Source organism: Thunnus thynnus, chromosome 2 (assembly GCF_963924715.1).
Source record: "Thunnus thynnus chromosome 2, fThuThy2.1, whole genome shotgun sequence".
NCBI lineage: Eukaryota > Metazoa > Chordata > Actinopteri > Scombriformes > Scombridae > Thunnus > Thunnus thynnus.
Genome location: NC_089518.1, coordinates 21,216,558 through 21,240,171, shown reverse-complemented (window position 1 = coordinate 21,240,171; position 23,614 = coordinate 21,216,558). Strand labels below are relative to the sequence as shown.

The window sequence follows — 23,614 nt, the reverse complement described above, 5'->3', positions numbered from 1 at the left end:
GGTGTGAAGACGTTTATCTGTGCCAGGCAGAGTTCAGGCTCATGTTGGGGCTGTTTGAGATCTTGTCTGACCTTTCTTGGGAAGAAGCAAATTGTGCAGCGGTCCAGAAAATCCACTGGTGCATCTTATCATCAGCACTCCACATACACACAGCATCATGAATGTGTAATAATAACTGAGATTGAAAATAGAGGGTAAAAGGAGCACACAGCATGGGAAAGGAACAAATAAAGGCAAAGTTTCACTTCCCTTTGATAAAGCAGGTTTCTTTTCCTCCTTTTGTTAATTTGTGCTTTCAGCCTTGATTTTGTTTATTTGATTTTAACAGTATAACAAGTGAAGGAAAAAAGATCCCATCTGTTTTAATCTGAGTAAGTGTGTATGTATGTATATGTGTGTGATTAAGTAAAGGGAGCAGAGATCAAGGTTGATTACATACTGCTGCTGGTCACGGGTGTGGTGCTGGGAATAATATGAAGTACTTGGTCCAAAGAGGGGAGTGTGACTTCATCATTAACCAGTCGACTCACATACTTGATGGCTCCATCTTGATAATATGACTGTAGATCTCGACTCTTCATCTGGGGATTCCACGCACAGCTTCCACACAGATGCATACAGACACATACTACATGCTCTCTGAGGCTACAAATATACTTATGAAGCAAATGTCACCTTTTGTATTTACATGTATCAATGAAGGAGAGGTCTAAAGATATAATGAAAACTATTCTTACGTTTGTGAATATGACTGTTGACATGGCAGCATTGTAGATTTCTACACTGTTGATGAGACTCACCAGCTTTTCGAAGGTCATGCATCACGATGGACGTTAGATTTGTTTGAAGGGTAAACATCGATCTTCTGTGTTTACTGCCTCCACAGTATTTTAATTATTGATGATGACACCATTAATGCAATGCTCTGAACATTCAATTCTACTTCACTGCTGTATCACACAAATGTCAAGTAACAAAAGAAGTACAATACTGAAGTACTGAAACAAAGAGCTAATGCAATAAAGACAGCACACATATAATGAAACATGATAAATCTGAAAAAAAGAAATTTGAAAAATGCAATAGGCAGTATATTTTTTGTTGCTTGTCAGACACTCTTCAAAACCTTTGTGTGTCCCGGTGTGCATATGTGTTAAACTTTAAGTCAACTCAAATTCATTTTTTAAAGAGCTTCACAAAGACCACATAATGAAATTCAACCTTAATGAGAACTCAACCTCTCCACAACACACTGAAGGAAACTGTGGTATCCACTTCCCCTTGATGATGACCAAGCATGCAGTGCAGCTGTCAAACAAAGATTCAATGTTGACATTTCAACATTACAATAAGAACACACAGAAACCACAAAGTAAATGAGTGCATGTACCATCTCAGGAAGCTTTTACATATTGTAAAGAATATACACATTTTATAAAAAGTACATCAACACTGGCAATGATTTGTTAAAAGATTGACACTTACTTTGTGTCAGTTGAGTTTAAGCAAGTTTAACATGAGCGGTCTTCTTTTTTTTCTCATACAAACACACAAAATACAATCAGGCCTGTTCCAGGCCAATTTTTGTGCACAGATATATTATTTCACTTCTCTGACGCATGTATACACTCTTGTCTAGTTTACTTGAGGTTACTGATTTGCATGAAGCACTTTTTCACTTTGCTGACATGAACCTGCACTTCTCATAATAGATTTTCTCTCTTTTGTGGTTTAAATGAGATGTGTTTATCTGCAAAGTGATACATCAAGGCAGTGTGTGGTGGCAGTAACCTATAGAGAGGCAATGCAGTCAGCATACAGAGAAACATTTAAAACAAAGGTTCAAAGGTTTGTATTTACAGTGTAGAGGGCGAGGAGGATGTAAGCTGCAGGCGGTTTGAGTCCCACTGGTTTTGAATTAATTCAACGCATATGCTCAGTCTATCGAAAGGTTCAACATGCTAGTCTTTATATTTAATGCATACAAGATTTGTCCAGTATGTCTGAATAAGCATATTTGTTTATTTATGTTTTCCATTTCAATCCATTAAAATGCTAATAAGTATATCTTGCCAACTATTCATATGCAGATAAGAGCCTTTGAGGCTCGGATGCTACAGTGTGCCCCTGCTGCACAGTTGCCTTTGTTTAATGAGGATCTTTTGGAGCTTGTTTTCAGGCTGTTTGGGATATGCATATATAACAAGTTTGTCCCTAAATAGAGCTCACCTCTTGCCAGTAATGAGGCCACAGCTCATGGCATCAGTTAACCTTTCTCCCAAATATGAACTGCTGTTTTATGCTTATGGAGGGTAAGTTTTCCTTTCAAGAAACACTAAAGGCGGCATGTTCATATCGCTTCCTGGCAGTGTATTTTCACTATCCAAAGGTTTCCTCTGAGTCTTAACTGTCAAAACATACTTGCAGACCACCATTTAGATCAACAAACTCCACCCAAACATCACATTCTTATTACGTTTTTTGAGACGTGACTTTTGAATACGATATATTCAACAATATGTTCAAAAAGTCCCATGACTGAGCCTGAGGCTGAATGTGACAGCGTCTGGAGTCATGTGGTGATGGCTGTGCCTGTGCAGATTTTATGTATGGACTCCACAGCTCAGAACTGATTGCTTTCCAAATAATGCCTTCTGTGCAGTGAGGGTCTTCCTTTGTGTGTGAGGACGGCATAAAATAGCAGATGTGCTTCTGCTCATTCAAAGAGACGTCCTGTGAAGACTTGTATTGTATTTTGGACGAGGTTGGAATAGCTGTAAGTGTCGGCATGTGTGTAGGGAAACTTTTATCACCACAATTGTCTGATATGTTTCCTGTGTATCACCACAAAAAAATCAGTTTGTTCTCTTTTCTTTGACTCTCTGGATGTTGGAATAAACTGCCTCTGCTCTAGTCTGCTTTCATAAAGCTGGCAGGGAATCGAGTTTGGCCCTGAGGTTGATATAACTCCTGCATGCCATTTTTTTTACATTTGCACCCCCTTTTTTTTGGAACACTATCATAGGTCATGCAGTTTTCTTTTTTCCTGCAACAATTTACTGGTCCCCATGTTTGCTGAGTGTTGATTCCCTGTTTCTTGTTATTTGTTCCTCTTCCATCTGAAGTGAGCACACTGACAGATCAACCTAACAAACGCTAACACACACTAATAAACCCTTTGTATTAATCTGTTTGATACACATGAGGACATTAAGTTTTTTCCCCTCAGTCATAAATAAATTTGCACTGGGTGACTAAGATTAGGATATCAACATTATACTTGTAAATGAGATTATTTTTCGTTAAATTTAATAGAGATTATCCTCCTGGCTCGTGATAGCCAAAGACATCTAATCTCACGCCAATGCCCACATTCAGCTCACTCCGTCTGCATTCACTATGGATGTGGCTGTCATCTGCGACTGGTAATCTCCACTTTTGGACACAGTCGCTGATCCTCACACATCACAGGACTTGTAAAGGTCCATACAGATGGCTGCTTACAAATACATAACCTGCTTTTCTCCCAACTGCCAGTCTCTTAAGTACACCTGTCTAAAACTGATGCAGACTAATAAAACAGGCGTGCAATAAATCCTGCCTTCGTGAAGGTTATTACGATCAATTTTTGTTGAAATTGTTTTAGAGAGGTGTTGATTCGACTTTTTGGTCATTTTGGAGGTTGTTGGTTGTGGTGTTGTTGGACTGTATTGAATTATAATGAGAGGTGTTTCTAATATTTACCTTATAATATAAATGGGTGACCACTCAGAATAATAAAATTCAACAGCACAAGCTACATTCTCCAATAAACATAAAAAAACAAATGTGGTTACAAAAAAAGTGGACTCAAAAATCCCCCACGAAAGTACTTGAAGGAAACTTTGGGAAAGGCTTCATAGAGATTCTGATACAAAAGTGCAAGATAAACAGAATATAGACATTAAGATTGCTTGAACCATCTTGATAACTATAATTGAATATAGCAAAGGCAATACTGTAAGTATCATTGCACAGTCTAAAATACACATCAGCATCAACACTGATGACTGTTATAAGGTATCAATAATATCACTGAAGATAAATATTTTGTATCTCAGTGATCTTTCAGAAAAGGCTTTCAATTTTTAATTTGAATGTTTTAACTGTGCTTACTTCTTATGCAAACTCCTTCAACTCACACAACTTGATAGAATTGGGAAAACTACAACATGCAGCCTCCGAAATCAAAAATCAATCAATCCAAAATCCATGCCCCTCTAAAAGTTTCAACAAAAACGGAATTTTATTAGCTTTATTGCATTTGTAGCTAAGTGTACTTAATAAACTGGTATGTGTATATTGGTGCAGCATCTCAGACAACAATGAAGTCAGGAAAACCTAAAAAGTGAAAACAGTAGAGGTCCAAGGGTTGATCCCTGGGGAACTCCTCAAGAAAAGATCAAAATGCTTAACAATGAGTTCAGCTGATTTTTATTTAATACTGTTAAATATCTTATGACCAGGGTGACTGAAATCATTTGAGAACAATAATACTAAACCAGTTTTCACAGTTTCTAAGTTGAATGATGTAGTCAGTTGATTCAGAATCAGTGCAGAGGTCTGTAAAAATTAAAACAGATACCAGCTAGAAACTGCGTCAAACATACAGCGGTGTCGACCCCTGTTGAAATTTTTTTCTGTTACAATAGAGTCAACATGGACCAGAAAACATGCACAGAAGTTAACTTTCTTTCCTTTTTGAGGTCATCTGAAACAATTTATGGTGACAGTGGCAGGAAAAGACAGACGTGAAGGAGGATGCCACTGAGACAAATTGCACCAAGAAGTGGGTCATCTCTCCTCGGCATGCTCAGAATGGATGATGGTGACACAACTGAGCTGCCATTTGACAGCTGCTTCGAAATCTATATGTTTTCTTCCAGTCTTGATAAACGCTCATAGAAACTGTAATGTGAGTGTTTGGATCAAAAACACTGTGACTTTTTGCAGCCAGTAAATGCAATTTTAAAAATTGGGCTGACAAATTGAAAGCTGGTAATTAGACACCTAAGATCATTGTGTGTCGTGTAGATTGGCAGTTTGTGCGTATCTGTGGGTGAGTGAGTGAGTGTGTGTCCATGTGAATGATTTTCAGTCATGTATTATTATCAATGCAGGGCTGGTGCTCTGGGCCCAGCTAAATAATTTGACACCCTGCAATTTCCTAAAAAGACACAAGCCCCAATTACCAGAATGAGTTTCTGTTTCAAAACAAACAAACGCTTCAATGAGCACAGAAAGAAAATCCTTTTGCTCTAAAGTAGGTTACTGCAGTGTAGGCCTGGGCTGGGATTGGCAAATGTGTAAAAGTCAATAAATTGGTTGTGGATAGGGAAGCATTGGAACAATTAGTTTTCACAACACCAGAAGTAATTAAAATTTCCAAGCCTCATTATATTTCCATCATACTGGGATTGCAGCAGTGTTTTCTTATAATGTTCTCTTAAGTGGCTTTTATACTGTTGCCCAACATTTCTTAGGAGGAAATGACACACAGTAAAAGGGGTATTTTTAAATGTAAGTAGGTGTATGTGCAAAGTTAACTATGTTAGATTAATCTCAGATTTGCATAGAAAGTAAAAAAGTGCTGTTTGAATTAGTATTTGAGGCAGTTTATTTTTAGTTGTTATCCCCAAAGGCACTTTGGCGAGAAGTCTAACACTGGATTTTATCCAGTGACATCATACAGGCTTTTGAGTTCCTTAACGCGTGGGAATCCAAACATATTCAACTCACTTGCTGAGCGGTTGTAGTAATATTTGCCTCAATCTGCTTTTTAAACTTCCTGCAATTCTTCAGTTTCCTCGCCATAATATTTCTAGAAGAGATTAACTGAATAAAACATCCCCCGCTGTCTCTCTTTCACAAATAGACACATGCACTGTTGATGCACACATACAAACACACACTAGTTCCCTGCAATTCCTCTTTGTCTCTTTTGTCACTCATCATCCACACTGCAGTCATTAATAATACAAGACAAGAGTCAGTGCAGACATAAGAGAAGAGGTGGAGCTTTCAGACAGTTTGGCAGATGTGAGGGATTGGAACAAAGCCACTTGAAAGCATGTGTCACATTTTAGTCATTTATAAATGTCTGTCGTTCTTCCCCAATTTTACTTTGGTCTTTGAACAGAGGAAAGTTTCATCATATTATACTGGGAAAGTACTTAAGTTGGTTGTTATTAACGCCTGAATGTCCTATATTTGCAGGAGCAGAGAAATGTGAAATTAAATCCTCTAATTAAACAAGCACAACCGAGCTGAATGTATACAAAGCTTTATTTCCAGGCAAGAACGTCACACTAGTTATAAACAGATAATGACAATACAACTTAAAATCAAAACACAACATGAGGATGTTTTTGTTTTCAAGACTGTGAGTGTGTTCAGGGTGAAGCACTGTGCGTGACACCGATAGCAGAGCCAAGGAAACGAGACTACAGACCAAAACATCCCAAACTGTGTCAGATACGTCTAATGAGATACGACAGGCAGCAGAGTCAAAAAGATCAAATGAAACACTGTGAAAGAATCATTATTTTTTTATGGTGACTGAAAGATGTAGGTCTCCAGTAATACTAGCCCGAGCTATGCCGATGACATTGAGACGCTTTCTGAATAGCAATTACAGTGTCAGGTTGATTTCACAGCCTCAGTTTTCCAAGAAGAACTTTTTTTTTTTTTTTGCATAAAATCGACATTAAAATCTGATTCATTCGTTGATTGCTGAAGTGCTGCTGCCAGGGATTTAAGTTGAATGCTTAGGATAATCTCATTATTAATTCATATTTCTAATTAATTCAGTGTGCCCTTTAAATAATGCAAGATCTATTTTTTGGTAGTTTTCAGAGAGACTGCTGAATTATTGATGCCAGCAGCCATCACTGGGTTTAACAGATGAGGACTTGCTACCTCAGTAAATCCTGCTCCACCTTCTCCTTCCTCTGCAGCCACTTGGCCTCTATGAGAAATAGACCGGCCACAACCTGCTTTCTTTTACACCCTCATCTACTACAGTAACTGTATCTGAGGACAATTCATCACCATTCATTATACTGCAAACCAATATGTCACGCTGCTGCCATGTGCTGTCTGAAAGAGCCATAATCAGGTTTCACGGTGCTGCATATGTTAACTGAGAGTTGAAAACAGACATCTTTCACAGAAGGGACAGTGCATATCCCTCCGAACAGAACATACTCACAATCAGTCATGATAAAGATAAAATGTTTATGCAGCAAACAAAAAGACTTTTCTTTCTGTTAATGGAGACATGGGAAGATAATCAGTCCAGTACTGGTCCACACAGCTTCTCTAAAGGACACACTTTGCCAGAAAATAAGTCAGTGTCACTGTCTGTCACTGATACTTGATGTACGATTTCCAGTCAGTCACAACATTATAGTTTATCTACACTGTCACCATCGAATAAGAATTACAGTGATGCAGTAGTGAGTAAAGTGATGGATGAAACAGCTTCTCACTTGATGCTGCTATGATATCTGCAAAAGTACATGACAAATATTAACTTAGACCGTCACAGTGTTTTTGTGGGTGCAGCTCAACCACAGGGCTATATATGAAGAGGAAAGAGGACGTGCGCGTGTGAAACCTCTGAGCCGTCTCTTCAAATGGCTTGCACAGACCGGATATGATAATAGAAATGTTAACATTATTAGAGAACAGTTATAAGTGAACAGTCGTTAGCAGCAGCAGCAGCAGCAGCAATGTAGCTCTTTAATCAATCATGATCTGGCTAATGAGTAGAATTGCTTGTAAATGATAATCTTGCTTTACGGTTGTCAGAAATACAATCTGAGAGTTGAAGCAGCATTTTGTGGTTCTGTCTGTTAATCCCCAAGGGAGCAACACCAAGATAAGAACAATGAAATACTGCAGCTGCACATTTTCCATCATTGTCAGAAGACAATAGTAGAAAACTAGATTATATTTTTAGGTTTTTTTTTTAGTGTTGCAATGTACGACTGAAAGATATTCAGGCTATGTGAACAAGCTGTGAGTGTGTGGAAATTGTTGTTGTGTTCAGCAGCAAGAAGTAAGGACACTTCTTGAACATGAATGTCCTTGAATCACAGCAAAGTAAATTTTGCAACATGTTGAAAACAATCAAACAAAAGAATTACACGCAACATAGGCTGTAAAACCTGTTTATGTAAGCGCAACTGTTGCCAAAAAGCTTGCCGCAGAGTAGGAAGCAAGTGTTTATTGGTTTTGAGGTCAAACATAGTGTGAAGCGGCTACACTTATTGATTGTGTCAAATCAATGCGAGCTATTCCAGGTTTCTCATTTGCTAAAAATGATCACCGCAGTGGAGAAAAACCCAAATATAGAGGAGCAATGTCTCTCTTTAAAAGTTTCAACTGGGGAGGTTTCACTGTTGATCCCATCGAGAATCACTGGTGCTGGTCCTGTGGGTAGATGGCTAGCAGGCAGATAATAAATCACTACACAGATCAATAAACATGACACGTGATTATCAACTGATTGACATGAGAAGAGGAACTGGCACAATCAGCAATATCCCTGGAGAAAATGAGAAACAGAATACCAAATCAATTGTGTTTGTTGTTTGCGGCAACAGTTAGCCCCAACTGTATTGATACCGACCGACAAAGTGCTAGCTGGATGATGTTTGAACTACTGCATTACAGTACTGCACTGTACTGAAAAAGCAACATTAGTTACTTTAGTGCAGGGATACTCAACTTGCTTTTCCTGGGGGCCACTTTTGCAAAATGACAGGAGGCCAGGGGTCAGTTAATAATAAACAAACATTAATAATAGTTATCAGATAAAATTAATAAACATTACAAAAGGCCCATAACTCATCTCTCTAAAATTCTTTATTTTCAAATTAACTGACTGAGCACTTGGTACAAGGTTTGACAGTAGGCCTATATGACAGATAAATCAGATATTTAGCTGCATTTAATAGCTGCAACTGCATTTTAGTTGTAAATGCTTTGGTTACATTTGAAAGAGTTTATAAACTCTGGAGTTGTAAAACTTACTTGCATTTTTAGTTATGTTGAATCAAGAAAATTCCAAATAGTATATTTTCACCCTACCAGTAGTCACACTCTTTAAGAACAAATTTACATAACCCACATCCATATGAATCATACTGTGTCATTTCCTGACTACCTTCTTATTGTGAGTGATTACATCTCATTTCCTGTGAGAGCTTGCTGAAGAGAGGCTTGTATCAAGTAAATGCATGCACTGATCAAGATGCCAGTCTGTGAGTCTATTGTACTTCTTGTCATTAATTAGAGTCATCATTGAAAACCCTGACTCGCATATGTAGGTTTTCCTGAACATTGTCAAAATGCATATAGTGAGTCTTCTACAGTTCGGATCCTGACAGACAGAGTCTCTCCTTCCTGAACTTGGCTTTTGGGACATTGTTGGTCTGCAGCTGGACCATTTCCAGCTGGAACGTGTCCTCGTCAATTGCAGACAGCACAGACTTTGCATCTGCTGGACAGCTCCCGGTGACAGTGACAGCAAATGGGTTGTGTACAAACAGCAGCACTTGCCCGAGGATTTTGACGTTGTTGAACCGTGTGCTGAAGTTGTCTTCCAGACTTTTCAGCAATACTATCATTGGTGACAGCACAGTCTTATTTGTAGGAGTATCATGCAGTGTGGGGAGGTGGAGTATTTTCCCCCCTATGTCAGCCAGGAATAGGTCCAAGTTTACCCGAAAAGCATCCACCTTTTCAAACAGTAATCCCACGTGTGCATCCCCACCTTGGAGTTGCAGGTTGAGTTGGTTCAAGTGATTGGCGATGTCACATAGAAATGTGACATGGGCCATGGACTTGGAAACTCTCTCGCATTGAAAAGTCGATGCTGTCGGCTTGAGGTTGAGTAAATGTGATTCAAAATTTTGATGACCGTGTCCATCGGACAGTTTGGCACATAACAGTCTGATGAATGATGCAGCATAGTGAGTTGACTGTCGGGTGTTCTGCTATGAGACATAATGCAAAACGCCACTCTCGTCCTATCATAGATGGCCCATAGTCAGTTACCCAGCTCCAGAGAATTATTTTCAAAGAAACCATTCACAGCAATACATATGGTCTCACCTGCTGTGTTGATCGTCAGCGGCAAAAGGCACAGCAACTCCTCTGAAAATGTTTAAGTATTTCACAAATGCCAACATTTGCGCAGTATCATTTTCATCTGTTGACTTGTTGACAAGGAATGACCTGTAATCCACATATTTTAGTTCAGAAAGTAAAGCTGAAAAGCTGTTTTTGTATGAATTTCCCAACCTCTGTGCTGCTGTGGAATCCAATAGTTGAACTTGTTTCACACGGTTGACGATGTCGTCTGTGTTCTTGTCTCCTGCAAACAACTCCTCTACGATTCCCAACGTGCACGCTTTCACAAGTTCAGCATCCACAAATGGCTTTCCCTTTTTGGCCTGTTACACAAAGTGAAGCAGCCTTGGCTTTCTCAGCAGCAGTTGTTGCAGCTGTCAGGATTGTTGATGTGGCAGAGTAAGACGACTTCAAAGTCATAATCTTATCTTTTCTTGTGGTCCTACTGGGCGGGAACACTGCACGGGAGCTAGCATGTTTTTACCCATGGCGGTGCATGATATTAGCAACCCTGCTTACAGCAATTGTCATTTGACAAATTAAACACAGTGGTTTAGGATTGGTATGAGGTGGCAAAATATTTATCTGTCCATTTTTCATTGAATTTCTTGTTTTCATTCAGGTGTACGTGAACTTTTCGCAGAAACCAAGAGTCACCATTTCTGCACACTGCACAGAATACTGATAGGCTAATTTACTAATTGGTATAAAAAAAAATACAGTTTGAATCAATTTATTTTCATTGTGAATCAGAAAATGGTGGGCGGGCCGTAAGTTGAGTATCACTGCTTTAGTATGTATATGTTATATATACTAATTATATAGTACCTACAGTATACACTGTACTTATACAGGAGATGTATGTGTGCAATTGCATGTCTTTTATCTGGCAGGAAATCCACATACACAACTCCTTTTCTCTTGCCTCATGCTGAAAGATTTTCAGATGTACTTGAAAATAATAAATACTAATTTGTTTGTGAATAGAATTATGTTTAAAGTAGTGTTGGCAGTATTGGTGCCGAATAGAAAATCAACAGAAAATTAAGCTGCAACTATTCTGATAATCAGATAATTATTTAAATCATTTTTCCAGGAAAATAGGCCATATATTTGCTGGTTTCAGCTTTTGAAATTTAAAGATCCCCTCCAGACATGTTTTTTAGGACATATAGAAATCCTCTGCTTGGAATAATAAATTGTTTTTTCCACAAAAAATGCTCAGGTACCTTGTTAAAAATCCATAACATGGCATCTACTGCTTCTCCAATATTGATAAATTCCGAAATTATGAATATACAAATATTGTTCATTCCAAAAGGTTAATTACTAAACGCAAGATATTAGCTTCTTCACTGTAAAGTTCATTCTCAGTTTATGTGCATTTGAGGCTTCAAGTTTCCACATCACACTAACATAATTTGCATACTGGACCACGATTGGATGTTAACTAGTTATGATGTCACAAATCATGCTCATAGGTACTCCACATTAACTCCGATTGAAGGTGAGCACCGAGAAACTTTCCACTTTCAGCAGATAAATGTGAAAACAGCTTTCTAGTGTCAAACTCTGCACATACATCATTCTGCACTGTGTAGCTCACACACGTAACTGAAGAATAAGATAAAAAACACATTTTTGTCTGGAGAGACTTTAAGGTTTTGCTGCTTTTATCTGTTTCACATCATTGTATTTTGAACTGTTGAACTGAATTTAAAGGCATCATTTTGGACAATGGGAACTTATGATGGACAATTTTCAAAATTTTCTGACATATATGATTAATCAATCAACATAATTTGAATGTTGCAACTCTTAAGCGGTGGTAAAATAAAAAGTTGTTACGATACGAGGAGTACACACACACTTAATCAAAGCTCCCTTTAATTTTATTTGAGACATTTTGACCAACTACAGGTCTTCCTCAGGACGGATATGAGGCATATATTGTATGTAGCAAAATAACCAGTGACAACATATTCATCTAAGCACATTCATATATGTCCAGATATCCTTATCTGGTGAGGATGTGTAGTTGTGATCAGAGAATACAGCTTAGACGTGGGAAACATGTACATGACCTTCTGTGTACCGTCTACAAAAGCATGTTTACATGTGGAACTCATGTTGACTTTGCTCTCAGGATGACGAGGTAGAGTTACAGCACTGACGCTTCATTGTTCCCGATGTGCTGGAGGCGACACTGACATTCCCAAGTGCACTTTACCTGGTTGTGATCTCATGTGACAATTAATAGAGGCTTAGCACTTCAAAACAGGCTCAATGACTCACTGACAATAGTGTTTGTTTTGGTTTTGTCAGAGTTTCCATTAAGAAATCTGAACCTGAATAACCGTCAGTCTCTGTTTCTGTTCTGTTCTTGCATGTGATGTTGACAACTAACCTAAAGGGAATATTTGTGATTCTTTTAGCAGCCTGTTTTATGTTGTACGTGTCTCTTTTTACCCCCGTCACATTGCAAAAACATGTGACAAACTGTACCGACCCTATTTCCCATGAACACCCACTTTGCTATGGGGCTCTGTTTGCAGCACAAAAGCTAGATTGGTCTCTTTGGGTGAAACCTCCCTTTGAATACAAACAGGTTATGTGTGGGATTATAACTCTCTTTGACAGACTTTGAAACTGGTCTCAGGCTCTGTGTGGTGCTGTACTGTATATATAAATGTATAAAGAGGGAGAGATCCAGTAGCACGATTTCACATGTGCAGCTGAGTTATTTGTTGGATGGTAAGCTATCTGTGCACACCCATTTGTCAGATCCTGACATGAAACAGGACCATCAGAGGAAGGATTTAACTGGTCACAATCTGAAAATGAAATGAAGGAACATTCTCTTCATCTGCCTTCATACCGCCGCCAACGTATCCCCACGAGGGAGCAGAGATTTTACACAATGAGCCCATTATCTTCTATTTACTTCTGTCATTGCATCTGAGGGAGAGATAAACCAGTGGTGGTTACACACAGGCCAACACATAATACACACTGCTGGCTTGTGGTACAGATATATATGAGAGTTTGACGCTGTGTTGGCTGGCCTGGAGTGTTATCTCTTGCACCACATGATTTACCCCCCTACTTCTGACCTCTAACAATGCATGGGCATGTATCCTTGAGAAAGATATCGAAATAGGACAGATGTTATGCATCTGTCTGCAAATGCAGATATACAGAACACTCTGTGTGCATTTGCGTTCCACAAAATCAGCCTGAGAGTTTTAGGAGACTGTTCTTTGGCTGCGGTCCCATCCTGTCTGCCTGATTCAGCATGAGTAATATAATTGCTGCACACTGGTGATTTCAAGAGTTCCCCTCTAAGTTAGAGTCCGCCGCTGAGTCACCATGTAGAGAAGAGTAATTGTAGGTGACAGCACTACAGGCGACAGCACAGACAACAACCAACCCATGATTTGATGCTGCTGAAATATACAGAGTCATCTCTGTTGTGTCAGCACAGTGTCCCTTAAGGACAGACCAGAGTTAAGCTTGTAATAACTGAGTGGCTTACTCAGACTGCAGGTGCTGGAGTTAGAAGGGACTAAGTAGACTATGACTAACCTCACAGGTGAGACAAACCTGCAATAGTCTTTCATTAACACTTAATCTTTCTGTTAGATGTCTTCCAATACTCCAAAAACACAATCACCAGGTAGACTGGAGACTCCGCACTCCCAATGTGTGTGATCTATCTGTGTTCTCTGGCGCGCTCTACTCGCATGTGAATGTCTATTTGTGTACATGCCCTTTAAAGATCTGTGTGATGCAGTTGCTCTAAGCCATTGATTTAACAGCCGTGACTGTCAGGGACAGAACAATAAAACTGATTGAAGAGTACAGTTTACACACGAGGAGATTTGCAGTTAAACAGAATGGATGATCACCCCAATCTGACGCTGGAAATCCTGCGTGCAGACGCACACGCAGACACAGCAGCTGAACATCTGGAGGTGGGTTTGAGAGTGGTGAAGCAGAAATCAGGATTAAAATCTAAATGCACAGCAGGCACAAAAAAAACCTCTTAGTGTTAATCAAAATGTGACAGTATAGTGCTGCATATTAAAAAGTATGAAATGGTCAGAGTGAGTTTTTCATCCATGAGTGTCATTTTCTCACAGCTGTTCTGGATTCATGCAGTGATAGAAAGCTTTGTGCACCCTTAAAGTTAGACACCAACTGTCACAAATGACCTCTGTCTGATCTGGTCGCACGCGCGCGCACGCACACACACACACACACACACACACACACACACACACACACACACACACACACACAGATAGACTTCCTGGTAATATTCTGTACATGGTTAATAGGAGTCTACCACATATTGTCTGTATTGGTATGGTAAGGTGCTTCATTACATGTTCAGATAGTGTGTATTTTCTCCACACAGCCCAAACTTTTTTTCTACTAAGTCTGATTAACAGGCTGCACTCTAAACGGACTCTGAGCCAGCTGCTATAATTATGATCACTATTATTGCTGATCACCAGTGTATCTATTTTTATTACTACTTTCCATTGCTTCAGTCACTGCAATCAGCAGGTTCCAACAGAGACTGCACTGATAACAGATCTATATCATATTGATCCACAATTTTCCTTTCAAATCAACAACATGTGAATAAACATTTTGTGTTTTAAATGGGTCTATAAAAGCTACAGGCTACTTGGACGGGAGCAGGCAAATCGCTTGCATGAGCAAAAACTCACCTGCACACCTGATTCTGATGTTGATATTCTGAATGAATTCTTCACACAAAATCAAAGTCAACTCGGCCTATCAGTGGGGAGTGTGTGTCACCGCGCCAAACCTCTCCTGTGTGGCCCAGCAAGTGGCCACTGCGCCTCTTGTGTGCTCTGCTGTGTCTCTTTAAGTACAGCAGGCAGTGCTGTTGGTCCGTGTGGGCGCGCAGGGCGCACGGTGCGGCGCTGCCTCTCCGCAGCGTCAAACAGCCTTCCCCTCTCATCGGACAGGCGACAGAAAACACAGGTCGACTCACCGCCTGCATCACATCCACGCTTTGACCTGAACACATGACAGGAGCGAGGGAAACGGATAGCGGACTGTCTTAAGGGGGCTTGAAGTAGAGGGCCATTAACATCACTCCCTTCTCCGACTGAAAGCTAGAAGCGTGTAGCGGTATACGTGCGGTGCAGTAGATTATTGAACAGCACTGAGGGTTGAACGGTGATCAAACGGGATTGATAAACAAACGTTAGTTGTCGGATGAAGACACAGCAGAAAGAAGCTTCTCTGAGAGCAGGCTGCTGTTCATTATTTGACTGAATTATCGTGGAGATGAAACATCATGCCTGCGCCTGAGTTGCGTCCTGTGAACTGCAACATCAAACCATCTGCTGAAGCCTGATCTGGACTCGTGTGAAAGGTAAGGTGCCGCCTTGATAACTATCATATGTGGTGTGAAAAAAAACAAGAAGAGAAGCCTCTCATGTCGCAACTCAGAGATTGTGGTTAAAATTGTAAGACGTGTAAAGCGGTTGTTACATTTGCGGTGTTACAGAAGTCTGTATGTTCTCACAGTGTAGTTTACATGAACACCGCTGGTTGACATCGTTGAAGCAGAACACAACCCCAGGAATCAATTCTTCACAATTTATTGTATATGTTTTATCATTTTGAAAGATCACTAACATTTGAATATGAAAGAAGCTTCCACTTGTTAAAGGAGAGACTGAGTAGCTGCAGCAGGCTTTGTCTATTTAAAGGCCATACGTTTTAATAAGACTGAGCTTCAGGTGATAAAAAAAAATCATGGGTGAACTAATCCGTCTGTTTCTGTACACTAATCCCAATGTTTAACTTTTATTTATTTGACTCCAACAAAACATATGTACAGTCCTTTATCCTTTTAGTTCTCTGTTATATTTTCATCTGTAGAGTTTGTGTATATGGTTGTGTGACAGATGTGGAGGTGTCCCTGATCTCTATTCTGTACATTGTCATGTTCAGTGTAGCATTCGTCTCTAAGCAGGCGCACGGTTATTGGCAAATAGAGTGAACTACCTCATCTGGCATTTTCTCCAAAGTGTGAAGAGGCTGGACTTTGATTAGAGCCTGCCTGCTAATTTTTAACCAGAACTGCAAATCAGAGTGAAAAGACAGACAGAACCTAAGCAGCATTTCCTCCCCTCATTTATTTCTCTAGGAAACTAATTGTGTCAACCAGCTCTGCTCCAGCCCATTAATTTATTTGTGTTTTATAACAGTTCAGCCAAAAACACCAAACATTCTCTGGCTCCAGCTTTCTTAAATGTGAAGATTTGCTGCTCTTCTTTGTTTAATATAATTTCTAATCTGAATGTCTCGAAGATCTATTGTCTCTGAGATATTATAAAGAGCATATATCTGATGTTTTATAGAAAAAAAAACAAGATTAATCATGACAGGCAGAGTAATTGATAATGAAAATAATCGTTATTTGCAGCACTATACTGTTCATCCACAGCAGAGCAAGCAGATTAATGATTTAATGAAATTATGCAAATTCAGCAGTTTCCACTCTCTCTCCTTGTTCCTGATGACCTCAGTGTACTGTATATCACTGTATTGAACCAGCCGCACAGTGCGGAGTGTCAAAGCAGAGGAAGAGGAGCATAATGTTTGTTCAGATTGATAACGATGCTGTTAAAATCAATTGATGAATGGCACTAATTGCTCATGCTGCTGCTGCTATTTCAGCATGTTGGATGACAGTAAATAAAAAGCATAGAGGACATCAGGCCCAGGGCTGGGTGATATGGCAAAAAATTTGATCATGATCATTTTTTTTCATATATCAGTTGATATTGATATACTGTGTATCCCGATATGAATCAAGTTAATATTCTTGAACTTCAAAGTTCCCTTAAACTTAAAATTTCATTATTTTTTGCTTTGAGTGCATTCAGAATGTGAAAAATGAACCAGAATTGTACGAACTGCAAACAGAAAATCAATTCTAATAAATAAACTATACAAAAATAAACTTAAATCTTCTCAAAGTAAACTCTTTGTTGTCCTTCAGTTATTATGGGACACTAAAAATCGTGTCCAAAAGTGCAAAGTCAGAACACACCCTTTGCTTTTCTCTCAGCTTCCGGGTCCATTACTTTCATTAGCTTCTTGAATCAGGCCTTTCGCTAGAAAAAAGTGACAGCATGTGTTATGTCTGTGTGTCTTTTTGCTTTTTTGTTGTGTGGTGTAACACTAGAAAATACTGACAAACAGTTTGTTGCTAGGGCTTTTCTCCAACAGTTTTGCCGCTGGTTATGACTGTAAATGCGTGCACTCCGTTACTAGGTGACAGTGTTTCAGGTAATGAAATAAGTATTTCCTACTCTGTTGCTAGTCGGAGTTAAAGTGGCTAAAGTAACCGCTACACCACCAATGTCTTTTTGCTTTGTTTATCCACCATATCTCCATTGTTTATGGTTGTTGTGGCCGCTGAGGTATCGCTTTCGTCATCAACACTTGGGCTTGTCTTCTTCATTACTCTCATAATCAAAACAGTAATGTGGTTTGTTCAGCTAAGTCAACCAACCATTCTTGGGGCGTAAGCTGTTTAAAATACTGCCATATGATTGGTTATAAATAGCTCTGTACCTGTGATTTGATCGGCTGTTGTACATTGTCAGGCAATGTTCCCTATCGACAGTTATATCGAAGTTTGTAATTTTCTTATTGTTTAAATTTTACATTTTGATGAGCTTATATTGTATATCATTTATATCGCCCAGCCTTAGTCAGACCCCTTGTTCTAGCAGCGGGATTCAGCACTCAGTTCATAGAGTCTAGTCCTGAATCTAGACCAAGCGGAACTGATCAATACCATGAGCGTCACTGTAGCACAGAAATTAAAGCTCCCCTCCCTGTTACATTCTAATTTAACCCTCTGGTAATGGGAGTTTGTATCACATTACAATAGTCTCGACGTTTCAACTATACATAAATCCGTGGTGGCTCATTTAAAAAATAAAATCACATAGATGTTATTGTTGCCAGCAGCGGCTGTACCGTCTCGTTGGCTGAGTCCTCCCTGAGGCAAAAGTGTTCAGACGTCAGAGAAACATACCAAACGCTGCAATTCATATTTGTACACTTGAGAGTGAGAAAGTGCTGCTCCCACCGCTGCTGTTGATTTGGTCAATGTAATTTTGTATCACCAGGAGTCCCTCTTGTATTAAAGTGGAGCCTCAGCCTCAACAATTATACAGTGAATTTTGATGTTGTATTTTAGAGGAGCTCATGAGAGCCAAGCTAAGCTCTGGCTGCAGAGGAGAACTGAAACACAGTGCTCACAGATATGAAGTCCTTTGTGTAGTGACGGGGTGGCCGGCAGCAGAGTGAGAAGGCTTTGAATTCCTCCAGAGCTTATCTCTTCATCCTCTTGGCGACCTCTCAGGGACGTGCCATGGATCATATCCAATGGCTGCAGGCTTTGAAGATCGCCAGAGGAAATGACAGGAATTACAGTTTGCTTTCTTGTGCTGGCCATTACAGTGGTGCAGTGCGAGCTCTGTGTAGGCTGGATGGTGTGCTCGCCCCTGATTTATCACCATAAAGAAAGGATGTCAAGATCCTCATTAGAGCTCTTACAAAAATAGCTTGGCGTTAAATACTCTGCTGAATCGAGCTGTTTATAATGTCAAACGGTCAAAAGCGGAATAGTAGTTTCATACTCAGTGGTATCATATTTTATTGTTGTTGATGAATTTAAAAAAATGACTTACCTTTTTATATTTGACAAGAACTTGTTTTCCTTTTCTTCGAAAGAAGAGATGCTTATATAAAGAGGATCATCTTTAAAACTGTGTTATGGTTACACAGATCCAAGGAGTGGGTCAGCCTTGCTGCATGCACATCTCAGCCAGATTTTCAGCTTATAGGAGGATTATTCGCAACACCGGACCTTTTCCGTAAGACGTATCCAGATAATCACTCCCTAGACAGGTGGCGGGGAAATACTGGGTGGAAGACATCTGATATAGGCTAAAAAAAACCCTAAAATCTAAACGTATGTTACAGTTCTTTCATTGTAGCGATACATTGTCCTTATAATACAATTATGTTTATTACATTTGAATTGTATACAGTAAACAAATAGCACAAAAGCGGACTGGAAAAACTAAAAAAAGAAAAGCAATAACATTGAAAAAACATTTACGCATACATACATACTTTATACAACTCACATGCAGGTAAGAATGACTGAATAAAAGCTAAATGGCCAATTATATTTTTGAAGTCGAAGCTGCTGTTAAAACTTCTCTTTCAGACAGAGACAGGCACCCTGCTGAGGCAGGATGTTGTTTTATGCAATCAGGCTTAATATGAAGGGTAGGATGGTGTGTGTGTGTGTGTGTGTGTGTGTGTGTGTGTGTGTGTTACAGTAACTGTGGAAGGTTGTATTTGCATCCTGTCCCATTTCCTAACAAACTTGGATCCAGATTCAAGGCTGCGTTGAGTGTTTTTTCCTTGTTGACACAGAGACTGCAACTATCGTCAGTATCATTAGATAAGATCATCATTGTAGTGCTCTGACTCAACATGTGTAAAGGGAATGAAGGTTTAAAATTATCCTTGCTAGTTTGTTTTGTGAGTTATTGTTATGCAGTGTTGTGTCTGCCAGTGTTTTTATACACAAAAGACACAAAGCTCTCAGACTACATTGAAAGTAAACCTCTGAGCAAGATAAGCTACATCCTATTTCAGATTGCACAATTTTTGTGTCTTTCCCTTGTTGTTTCGGTTAAAAAGAAAAATCTATCCATCTTGTAGTTTACTTTTAGTTTTGCTTTCTGAATAAATCTTCCTCTTCCTATATGCGTTTCCCCTGCAATAGCTCTATGTCGCCCTAGTTTGAGAGCCAGTGTCTTAAATAAATGTTTGATTTACAGTATTTATTTGATGTAGAAAACCTCTCTGTTCTACCAAACTGGGGTTATTACAACATTTACAGTTCAGCTAAAGGTCAGTCAGGGTCTCAGATGTGGCATCGACTCTGGCTCCCTTCAGTCTCACCCAACCTCTCTGTTTGCCCTCCATCAGTCTGACTCACAACTGTGTGAATGTCCAACACTAACTGCTCACTGGAGGCTTGACATCATACGTGTGTGTGAGAGAAAGAGGACGAAGAGAGGGGAAGAGAGTGTGAAAGCAATCGAGAAAATGAAAAAAGATGAGGAGCAAAAGATAAGGGGGGGGGGCAATGAATATAAAAGGCACATTCTCTGCGGTCCATGGCTGACCTTGAGATGATGCCAGTCACAGAGATTAGCACATCACCACTGTAATTGCTCACCTCTAGTAGCAGACCCTCTTGTCCTTTCTTCAACTTGATCCCTATTTGACAAAAAGGCCTTTGTTGGCATTAAACTGCTGGGCTCTGTTTTCTGTACCTGCTGCACCAACACAGCTCCAACCTGGCAACAGCCCTGCCCTTTAAATAGAGAAATTTAGTTTACCAACTCCACTTTAAGGAAACTGGAGGACAAAATGGTCTGAGTGCTTCCAGTGTTTTAGTCTGAGAGCCATTTATCTTTGGGTAATGTGCAACCTTAAACTAAAGTTCTGTTGATACTCCTAAATGAGTCCCCACATTAACATTATTTATATCCTAAAAGGTTGAAGAAAACTGAATGATTTGAGAAGAAAGATAAACAAGTTTTAGGATGTTGGCTCAGAAGCAAAATCTAATGATAGCAAATATATAAAGAAGTCTTTTTAAACCTCCATTAGGTCGATAAAGTTGATATATCCATATTAGCGAGCAGCTCCGTGGTGTTTACTCTGCTTTGAGAACATCACTTCGAGCAATGTTAGTCGATCTGTGAAAACACATCCATCCACATCCAGACTGCACTGTGAAGAATTAGACAGGCTTTTCTTTAAAGAGGATGTCAGGAGATTTTGATAAGCCCTGTCTTAACAATACTTTAGTACAGCAGCAGGAGCCCTGTTGTGATAAAGAATCAGAGGGAGTGGAGCCCCCTCTGGGTCTGTCAGCCTGTGCAGTCAGTGTCAGCAGCGGCTTCAGATCTCCTTTCAGCGCACTGGGCCCTAATTGTACTGTCACACTTGCTAGAGAAATTTGTCAGGTTGCTGGGAAATAAACTACTTGGCCCAATAAAGATGTGTATCCCTCTGTTCCCATACTGGTTCCCCAAACTACCCATCTACCCCTATGATTATCAGTGAATAACAGGATACTCAAGCATTTAAAGGGATAAACTACTTTTGCTTATTTCCTGTTGGGAATATGTCATTAAAGGGTAAATGTAGCACATTCTCATGATAGTCTTGTGCTCAGTAATTGCATCTACTGGGATTTCATCTGAAAGATGTGCAACAGTAACCAAGCCTCGTCTATTTATATACCCTTAAAGTAAGGGCTTATTATTCTTATACCCAGCCTTACATGTTGTTCCATTAATTTCCGACACTAGCGGCATCAAGCAGGATGAGCGCATAAGTCTATCCCCTTATCAGCTACTTTTCTGAATCTGGTTGTAAGCAGAACACACACATGAGCTCCTCCGCAGCATTAATATTCTCCATCTGTCAGTAAAGCTGCACCAGGTTGGCCGTGATGTTAGGAACTATCACATGGAGTAAATGAGGCACGGCCGGTCAGCCACGAGCTCATCGCCACTCTGTGTCAACCTTCATCACCTCCGCTCTCTCGGTGACGGTGCAGATATCTTTCCAAGGTTGCCGGGGGGGAGGGGGGGGGGATGACTCAGCTCTAGCTCCCACTTAGCGCTTCACTGACTCCTGGTTCAACCCTCTCCTCAGTCAACCACGGCAACTTAAACACGGTCTGTCTGCACCGTCTCACAGGCTGCAATATTTGCCTTGTTATACCTTTTCTGTCAGATATATCTCTACAGCACTGAGATGGACTCAAACACACCTTCATTGTCTATGTGGATCCACAAAATACACCCTCACATTGTTGATATTTGGGCATTTATTCTACTATCACTCGGGGTAGCAGAAATTGAACTTTTCAACCATTTATCCATTACTGTTAGCAGTCCTTTTTGACTTATCTGTGTGTTTGTTAACTGGTTTTCATGCACTCTCAAGCACTAGGGCTTGATAACTGACCTTGGTTGGTGAGAGGAGTTTCTTGTGTAGTCGGCCTTGTCGTAGCTGGACGGTTACTGCTTATTGTGACAATAAATATACTGAAGATCAACATCACACCAACTTGTAATCCTGGATACCCAAACATGAAGGTTTTGAGATAATCTATAATAACCTCTGAGATTTCTGTCTTTACCCCAGTATAGTGGAAGTGATTGAAATTTTGTTTGTGGTGCTTTCAGCATTAAAAAAAAGACATTAAAAATTCAACAGTAAAAAACAATGTCTAGGACTCAGAGGCAAACAGTCTAAAAACCAGGGCACTAAAAAGCAAAAACTATCTGTGTGGCTTCATACAACCAGTGGGAAGTGATATTTTTTTCTTTTGTGACTGACTCTATAAATAAATGCATTACATCCACACTGGACTAAAGTGCATGTATTATTTTAAGAGAATTAGTGAGTGAGTAGTTAATCTCGCTCAATTCTTTCTGTCTTTTACCGTTTCTGTATCTCTGCGTCTTTCTCCTTTGACACAGTCGTAAATACACACATCACGTCCACACTCACACACAGCCCTCCTCTTTCTTCATTTGCTTTAGAAATGTTGTTCCATGTTGCATCAGAGAGCAACAGTGAAACGCTACTGTATGCGCTCGTCATATTTTATTCATCTTAGGAGAGGCTGCGGCGCCGAGGCTCTCTCTCCTTCCTGTGAGCCCAAAGCAGGCAGCTGTCAGAAAGCCTGAATCCCCAGATGCTTTGCCTATTTCTACTTCTGCACACACACACATGCACACGCATACATACATACCTAGGCACATTTAATTGCATACCACAGTACTCCCCTGCGACACATTACCTTTCCATCATTGCAGAAGTGACCCTTTCCTCATTTCCTTTTCTTGTTAGGTCCATGTGGTAACTGATGGCAACACTGTCAGAATCTTGAAACAATACGATTATTATAGAAAGCATTAGTAAACGAAATATTTCACTTTCACTTGAGCCCTGCAGTGGGAAGAAACAACGCAATTTACAGTGTCTGCTGAAATGAACTGAATACATTTTTGGTAGTGCTGGTTTATTGAGAAATCAAAGAAAGTCCTTCATTCTGCTGTCCTAAAAAAACATAATTTAAAGAATGAAATAACAGCAAAGTATTAACAAAAATATAAATAAATCAACTAAGTGTATAGCAAAATTATAGAATGTTATTGATTTAAATAAATAAATAAAATGTAGAGAGAGAAAACTTGCATACCTGTAAATTCTCTTAAATGGATACAGACATGTGCATACCTACATATAAGAAGTA

The 23,614-nt window shown here is 39.6% G+C and overlaps 1 protein-coding gene across 2 annotated transcripts in view; it reads left to right on the top strand.

Moving 5' to 3' along the window:
- The first annotated feature begins 15,098 nt into the window (after positions 1-15,098).
- wscd2 (WSC domain containing 2) overlaps positions 15,099-23,614 on the top strand; it is a 40,493-nt gene continuing 31,977 nt past the window's right edge. For both annotated transcript variants that reach the window (XM_067609909.1, XM_067609917.1), the window contains exon 1: positions 15,099-15,595. The gene's annotated coding sequence lies outside the window, so the exon portion shown is untranslated. The remainder of the gene's footprint in view (positions 15,596-23,614) is intronic.